The 8768-nt window shown below is 43.2% G+C and overlaps 1 protein-coding gene across 3 annotated transcripts in view; it reads left to right on the top strand.

The window, feature by feature from the left end:
- The first annotated feature begins 1991 nt into the window (after positions 1-1991).
- The window catches only part of ythdc2 (YTH domain containing 2), a 183070-nt gene continuing 176293 nt past the window's right edge, over positions 1992-8768 (top strand). For all 3 annotated transcript variants that reach the window (XM_048527079.2, XM_048527075.2, XM_059644689.1), the window contains exon 1: positions 1992-2226. The gene's annotated coding sequence lies outside the window, so the exon portion shown is untranslated. The remainder of the gene's footprint in view (positions 2227-8768) is intronic.

Genomic DNA, 8768 nt, shown 5'->3' with positions numbered 1-8768 from the left:
CCTCTCTCAAACTCTTCCCTTCTTAAATTTCCCTGACTCTATTTCTAGGATTAGAACATTAATTAATATTCACTATAAAGCAGTGTCTCTCAACTACCTTGATGATACATCCCCACATTTTGATTCCTGTAAAAGTGCTATTTCCATTCTCAGCATTTCTCAGACTTGTTATGTCTGTTCAGGCAATACACTTGTCCAACCAGCTTCTACTTTTGTGTTTCTTTTTCTGAAGAAATCTCCCACCCCACCACACCAAATATGGTTGATGGGACTCTTTGCTGTGTTCATTCAATTCCACACACTTCTGTTCTCACACTTTTCATTCCGTCCCAGACTTGTGATAACATTTCTCATGTCCTCATTCTTCAATCCATCAACCTCCAGCAGATTGTCATTCATCATTTCTATTAATCATTCTTCATTTCTATTATCTTTAGCATGATTCTACAACCAAACATATTTTTCCCTGTGGTTTTCTTTATCTTGATCAACTCAATCACACACACCAACTTACAAAACATTTCCACGCAAGCACATGAACTGCAGCACTTTTCCTTCTGCTACATCCCTTCTGTACATGTTTCGAAACACTCTTCAATGTGCTTCTAATTTGTGTCCCATTTTTTGTTGCTCGTGAGGTGGCCATCTCCACATTTAAAGTTTGATTTATTACTATCATATCTGGGTAATGTGAAGAGTGTTGTTTTGCATGCAGTACAGGCAGAGCATACCATACATAATGCATAAGGATAACAGAACAGAGTGAAGCTTACGATGTTCCAGTTGCACAGAAGGCATGCAAAGAGTGACTGCAATATTACATTTAAAATTTGAGAGGTCCGTTCAGAAATAAAATAACAGTGGGGAGAAGCTGTTCTTGAATCTGTTAGTACATGATTAAGCTTTTGTATCTTCTGCCTGATGGAAGAGGTTGGAAGAAAATGTAACCTGGATGGGAGGTGTCTTGCCTTCCCAAAACACCGAGAAGTAGAGATGGAGTTAATGGAGAAAGATTGGCTTGTGTGATGTACTGGCAAAGGCAGATTATCTTCATGGAACCATTGTTGTCAGTCTGCACGCATGACTGGATTTTGTAATGTTACTTCTTCACCTTGCTCTGATCTCGTCATCCCATTGCAGTCAGGGTAATGAAGTGTCCTGTATTTTCCAGGACGGTCTGCATTTGAGATTTATTTCTCGTATTAATTCTTGCCTGGATTCTGTCTGATTTTCTTCTTAATTTTGTTCTCTGGGCGTATGCAGTACATCTTCACACACATGCGTTCTTCCATATGTTCTGCTCTTTATATCAGGAAGCACCCCTTCAACCCACCACAGCTCTAGCAGCAAAACCCACAAAATCCCAGTCGATACCGAAATGTACTTTGTTATTTGACAGTTCATCATCCCGGCTACGTTCTTCCAATGAAGCTGAACGCAAACTAATGAACAGCATTTCATGCTTTGACTTGGCACTCAATAACCTTCTAAGCTCAATAGTGAGTTCAACAATTTCAGATCAAAACTTATGCCACCGTTTTAATTCTCTTCGGCTTTATCTGGTTTCTTTCCACATTCCTCGGGCAGCACCTCACCGAGATACGTTTTGTTTCTTTACCCATTTTCTTCAACTGTTTTACCATGAAATATCTCGTCATTTATTCTCATCCCTTCCACCCTATCGCAGATCTGTCCTTTTGTTTTTCTTCCTTGTCACTTATTCAATGCCATTTCTGAAGTGTCCTCTCGACTTGCACGTTTCTCTGCAGATGCCGTCAGACTGCTGAGTTTCTGTTCTTTTAAAAGATCTACAGTATCGGTCTTTTATTTTGTTTCCATTCGTTTCTGATTTTCAGGGTTTTCATCTTTTGTTTTAAAAGCTGCCCTTTTTCCCATGTCTATTTTCACAGAAGAACCTGACGGAACTGGTGAGCTCGAGCCGCGGCCGATAGCCGTCGGCTGTCACGTGAGGGGGCGGTGCGGCCTCGAGGAGGACGTCAGTCTGTGGGAGCGAGCGTGAAGACGAACTGTGGCTAGGGGGGGGTGGGCACCGAGTGGCTGTGACAGGTGAGCGCATTGGCTCTTTATTGATTTCGATGAGACAAAATGGATAGTATAGTCGTGTCTGAAGCCTTGCTGGGCTGTTTTTATTTAGTTCGCGACACCGATTGCCGTTTATCTTGACTCGAATGAAGGACCAGGCGAGCGGCGCGGCCTCCGGTGCAAGTGAGTCTGTTCCAGCCGTTTCTGGTTTAACTCATCAAGTTCTCACCTGATGTACTTTGACCCCTAACCCCTACCTCCTGTCCCCTCTTCAGGATAAACTGGGAGTTTGCAAAGGCCTCAGTGTTGGATGATATTAACATGGTATGCTATTAAGTGTGACACCTTTTTATAAGATTGGTAATATCCAATATTTCAACTGTTTGCTTTTGAAATTAGGGTATAAACTAGTGACGTATTTACAGGCTTCAGACTAGATTTTATCCTGTTGGGCTCAAAGCGTTCTGTTTGGTACAAATAGTTTATGCTATTTTTCTAGTTAGGTATTGATCCACAATAGAGCAGTTTCTGTTGTGACTCCACAGCTGGATTACAACTGCACAATTAAAGTCTGTAGTCTGAAAGTGAAATCAGTGCTGGACGGGTTCACCACCAGTCTTGTAAATTCCATTGTTTAAAGCTTAAAGCCTCCAGTATTGTGATCTCATCATATAGACCAATATGACTTGGGCAAAATGTCAGAGTAAGAATTTCAGACAGTTATTGCTTTTGCAGTGCTAGTACTAACTGAACCCTTATCTGCTCTGTTCTACTTGAAGTAATTGTATTGCTCTTTATTTCCAATATGCCCAAAGGTGTTCTAGACTTATTCAAAACTTGCTCATGGTTTTAGTTGCTCCAAAATAACTGTGATTTTGCACTAGTTATTGATTTTATTTGAATCTTTTAAATTTATAATTTAGTGTCTTCTGGTATCTTGTTTATTTGCTGTTTCCTGTTTTGCTAAATATATTGGTGGTCTTTCTTTGCATTTGATCACTTGGATGAGTATGTCTTTTTGTTGGCTATTAATGGCCAACACTATTGTGTTAATCTGTATAGCTGTGTGCACCTGAGTACTTGTAAAATATTGTAACGTGGATTTTTATTTATAAATAGTTCAGCTGTTTTGCTAGTATCTGTTTTATGATATTCAAATCTTCATTGTTCTGAATTCTTCCATGACCTGCCAATCTCTAACTTCATCCAACCCTTTTAAGAGACTTTGAGGTGCCCTTAAACATTTTTAATTTTAAAAGTTTTGAGAAACCCAATATAAAATTTTCTAGTCCTGTCTGGGTACAAGACTAACTCCATGTTTTCGTAAGTGTTATGAAATGTGATCATAACAAAATACTTCATAAAAGCTGTGTTTTTTGACCAGTCTATGTTGGTTCACTGGTCACAGGTATTGTGTTCTATTGACAGAACCTCTTATTTCTGTCTTCCTGTTTGTGCATTGAACCGTTGAAAACCCAGGCCTTTTTAACACCTATTGATTACTACTTGAAAACATCTTGAACTCCAGTTGACTTGTTAAGGCATGATTAATTAGAAGAAAAGTATTGTAGACATTGGCAATCTGACATAAAATCAGATTTGGAGAAATTCAGCAAGTCTGGCAGTAGCTGTGGAGGCAGAAACAATGGAACTGCTCCAAAGAAGAGTGATTATTGGTTTTGAAACATTAACACTGCTTCTGTGTCCACAGCTGCTGTCTGACCTGAGTTTCACCAGCACTTTAGTGTATGATAAATCTCATTGGCTAAATAAAATATGCCCAATTCCAGACTGATTTTGTTGACAAGTAATGGTCGTCTTGGTGATATACCAATCATTTTACAAGATCGTTGTTTTTGTAACATCTTGCCTCTCAGTAAAAAAATCTGTGGAATTGGTAAATTAAGGCAGCACGAATGAACAATTAATGTATCAGTTTAATATGTAGTGTCATCACTTTTTGATTAACTGTAACGACCATTGTGGCAAATGGTACATATGGAACGAGTTAGCACTGCTGCTTCACAGCATCAGGGACCCTAGTTCGAATCCACCTTCGGGTGACTGCTTGTGTGGAGTTTACACATTCCCCCTGTGTCTGCATGGGTGTCCTCCCACAATCCAAAGATGTGCAGGTTAGGTAGACTGGCCATGCTAAATTGCCCAACTTGTTCAGGGATATGTAGATTAGGTGGGTTATAGGGGGATCAGCCAGGGGGTATGCTCTTTTCGGCGGTGTGGACTTGTTGGGCCAAAGGGCCTGTTTCCACACTGTAGGGATTCTATGATTCCCCAGAATCCTAAGATTTTTGAAAATTTACAACCACATCCAATATGTCTGTAGCTAGTTCTGGTTTTAAGGATATTAGGATGCAAGGCAGTAGGGCCAGGGACTTATCTGCCTTTGGCCTCATTAGTTTGTCGAATACTGCCTAAAGAAATATTGTTTATTGATGGGTCCTAATTCCAGTGTCTTTTAGTATTTGTACATGTTCAAAGTATCTTACTCCATTTAAGACTGATTTAGAATATTTGTTTAACTTTTTAAAAATTCATTCACAGGATATGGAAGTCACTGGTTAGGCCAACATTTATTGACCATGCCTAGTTGCTTAGCGGGCAGTTAAGTGTCAACCACATTGCTGTGGCCTGAGGGTTGAATGTCAGCCAGACCAAGTAAAGATGGAAGTTTTCTTCCCAAAAAAAATTTTGAACCAGATGGGTTTTTCCAACAATTGACAATATTTCATACAGGCTCAATGATTGAGCTTCCACAGCATTCTGGGACTGAATTCCAAAAATTTCAGCACTCTGAGTAAAGAAACTCTTCTTTAATGCTCAGTTTTAAGTGGCCTGCCCTTTATCCTGAGATTATGTCCCCTGGTTTCAGTCTCAGCAGCCAGAGGAAACATCTCTGCTACATCTACCCTATCACATCTGAGAAGAATTTTGTCAGCTTCGATGAGATTGTCTCTCATTCTTTGAAACTCTGGGGAATGCAGATCCAGCCTTCACAAACTCTCGAAACAATCCCACCATTCCAAGGATTAATGTTGTGAACATCCATTGCGCAGTAGTGTGTCAAGTTGATCCTTCCTCAGATTAAATGGACTAAAGCTACACTCCAGGTGAGCAGACAACTGCAGCAAAACGTCTTTTTTCAGGTTCATAAATCACCTGGAAATGAAGGCCATTTGCCTTCCCAATTGCTTGCTAAACCTGTATGCTAACGTTTAGTGATTCATCAATAAAGTCACACGGGATCCTTTGAACACCTATGCTTCCCAACCTCTCGACACAAATGAAATATTTTGCATCTCAACCAAATAACTCCACACTTAGTCACAAGTAGTCCATCTGCAATGTCCTAGCTCATTCATTTAGCCTGTCCATGTCTTCTTTGAACCTCCTTGTATCGTCCCTCAGAACTTATGTTCTGGCCTAATTTAGCATCAAAGCAAATCTGAAAAGATTACAACTGGTCCCCAAATCTAAATCATTTATGTAGATTGTGGAAAAAAATACTTAGCAAGAAGAGCCGGTGGTTGAGAGAGAGAAATCCAAATAACAGGCCAAAACAACTGAAAGCACAACAGCCAGTAGTAGTGGGAAGGAAGTGGTGAACGCATTGGAAGAACAGTTCTTGAAGGAATGATCACAGAGGAAGTTATAGATATGGTTTTGGAGGGGGGGGAGCGGCGGATAGCGAGGCCATGTCATCGAGTAAGTCATTATATGTTTTGTCTAATTGCAATACGTTGTTAAACAATTTATATAGTGAAAAAACTATATAGACTGGTTCAAAGCAACGGTTATAGTTTTATTGTTTAGGCAAACAAACTTAAGCTGACAAATTTGAATCAGAGTTGATGGGAACTGCAGATGCTGGAGAATCCAAGATAACAAAGTGTGAAGCTGGATGAACACAGCAGGCCAAGCAGCATCTCAGGAGCACAACAGCTGACATTTCGGGCCTAGACCCTTCTTCAGAGAGGGGGATGGGAGAGGGAACTGGAATAAATAGGGAGAGAGGGGGAGGCGGACCGAAGATGGATAGAGGAGAAGATGGGTCGAGAGGAGAGTATAGGTGGGGAGGGGATAGGTCAAGGAGGCGGGATGAGGTTAGTAGGTGGGAAATGGAGGTGCGGCTTGAGGTGATAGGTGAGAGGAAGAACAGGTTAGGGAGGCAGGGACAAGCTGGGCTGGTTCTGGGAAGCAGTGGGGCGGGAGGGGACGAGCTGGGTTGGTTTTGGGATGCAGTGGGGGAAGGGGAGATTTTGAAGTTTGTGAAGCCCACATTGATACCATTGGGCTGCAGGGTTCCCAAACGAAATATGAGTTGCTGTTCCTGCAACCTTCGGCTGGCATCATTGTGGCACTGCAGGAGGCCCAGGATGGACATGTCTAAGGAATGGGAACGGGAGGGGGAGTTAAAATGGTTTGCGACTGGGAGGTGCAGTTGTTTATTGCGAACCGAGCAGAGGCGTTCTGTAAAGTGGTCCCCAAGCCTCCGCTTGGTTTCCCCAATGTAGAGGAAGCCACACCCGGTACAGTGGATATAGTATACTACATTGGCAGATGTGCAGGTGAACATCTGCTTAATATGGAAAGTCATCTAGGGGTCTGGGATAGGGTGAGAGAGGAGGTGTGGGGGCAAGTGTAGCACTTCCTGCAGTTGCAGGGGAAGATGCCGGGTGTGGTGGGGTTGGAGGGGAGTGTGGAGCGGACGAGGGAGTCACAGAGAGAGTGGTCTGTCCGGAAGGCAGACAAGGGTGGGGATGGAAAAATGTCTTGGGTGGTGGGGTCGGATTGTAGATGTCAGAAGTGTACGGAGGATGATTCTTTTGTATCCAGAGGTTGGTGGGGTGGAATGTGAGGACGAGGGGGATTCTCTTAGGGCAGTTATTGTGGGGGCGGGGTGTGAGGGATGTGCTGCGGGAAATGTGGGAGACACAGCTGAGGGTGTTGTTGACCACTGCGGGGGGGGGCGCGGAGTTGCAGTCCTTGAAGAACGCGGCCATCTGGGATGTGCAGGAGTGGAATGGCTCTTTCTGGGAGCAGATGCGGCGGAGGCGAATTAATTGGGAATAGGGGATGGAATTTTTGCAGGAGGGTGGGTGGGAGGAGGTGTATTCTAGGTAGTTGTGGGAGTCGGTGGGCTTGAAATGGACATCAATTTCTAGCTGGTTGCCTGAGATGGAGACAGAGAGGTCCAGGAAGGTGAGGGATGTGTTGGAGTTGGCCCAGGTGAACTTGAGGTTGGGGTGGAAGGTGTTGGTGAAGTTGATGAACTGTTCAAGCTCTTCTTGGGAGCAAGAGGTGGCGCCGATACAGTCATCAGTATAACAGAGGAAGAGGTGGAATTCGGGACCAGTGTAGGTGCAGAAGAGGGACTGTTCCACGTAACCTACAAAGAGGCAGGCATAGCTTGGGCCCATGCGGGTACCCATGACCATCCCCTTTGTAGGAAGTGGGAGGAATCGAAAGAGAAGTTGTTGAGGGTGAGGACGAGTTCAGCTTGGTGGATGAGGGTGTTGGTGGAGGGGGACTAGTCGGGCCTGTGGGACATGAAGAAGTGGAGGGCCTTGAGGCAATCTGCACGAGGAATGCAGGTGTATAGGGACTGGACGTCCATGGTGAAAATGAGGTGTTGGGGGCCAGGGAATTGGAAGTTCTGGAGGAGGTGGAGGGCGTGGGTGGTGTCACAGACTCCTGCGAAATTCCTGCAAAAATTCCATCCCCTATTCCCAATTCCTTGTGAATGAATTTTTAAAAAAGTTAAACAAATATTCTGCATCAGTCTTAAATGGAGTAAGATACTTTGAACATGCACAAATACTAAAAGACACTGGAATTAGGACCCATCAATAAACAATATTTCTTTAGGTAGTATTCAACAAACTAATGAAGCCAAAGGCAGGTAAGTCCCTGGCCCTACTGCCTTGCATCCTAATATCCTTAAAACCAGAACTAGCTACAGACATTTTGGATGTGGTTGTAAGTTTTCAAAAATCTTAGGATTCTGGAGAATCATAGAATCCCTACAGTGTGGAAACAGGCCCTTTGGCCCAACAAGTCCACACCGCCTATAAGAACATACCCCCTGGCTGATCCCCCTATAACTCACCTAATCTACATATCCCTGAACATGTTGAGCAATTTAGCGTGGCCAGTCTACCTAACCTGCACATCTTTGGGTTGTGGGAGGAAACTGGAGCACCCGAAGGAAACCCATGTAGTCACAGAGAGCTTGTGCAAACTCCACACAGGCAGTCATCCAAGGGTGGATTTGAACTAGGGTCCCTGATGCTGTGAAGCAGCAGTGCTAAGTACTGAGCCACCATGCCACCCATTTTTAATTTCTTTTGCTACTTTTAAATCTGCACCCCTGCAGCTTCAATCCTTTGGGAGAAGTTCCAGAGGATTGGAAAACTGCCAGTGTGACAGCCCTGCTGAAGAACAGCAGTAGGCAAAAAGTAGGTAACTATAGGCTGATTAGCCTAACTCTTGTTGGAAAAATGTTGGCATTAAGTACGTAACATGAGAACATTTTGGAAAATTTATAATCAAGCAGAGTCAGTATGAGTTCATGAAAGGAAACTCTTGTCTGATTTTAGAGTTTTCAAGGAAGTTGCAACCAGACTGGATAGAGGATAGCCAGAAGATGTGTTATGTTTGGACCTCTAGAGCTTGTTTGACAGGGTACCTTGTAATGTATATAAAGT

Source organism: Stegostoma tigrinum, chromosome 3 (assembly GCF_030684315.1).
Source record: "Stegostoma tigrinum isolate sSteTig4 chromosome 3, sSteTig4.hap1, whole genome shotgun sequence".
NCBI lineage: Eukaryota > Metazoa > Chordata > Chondrichthyes > Orectolobiformes > Stegostomatidae > Stegostoma > Stegostoma tigrinum.
This window is presented reverse-complemented; position numbering and strand designations above follow the sequence as displayed.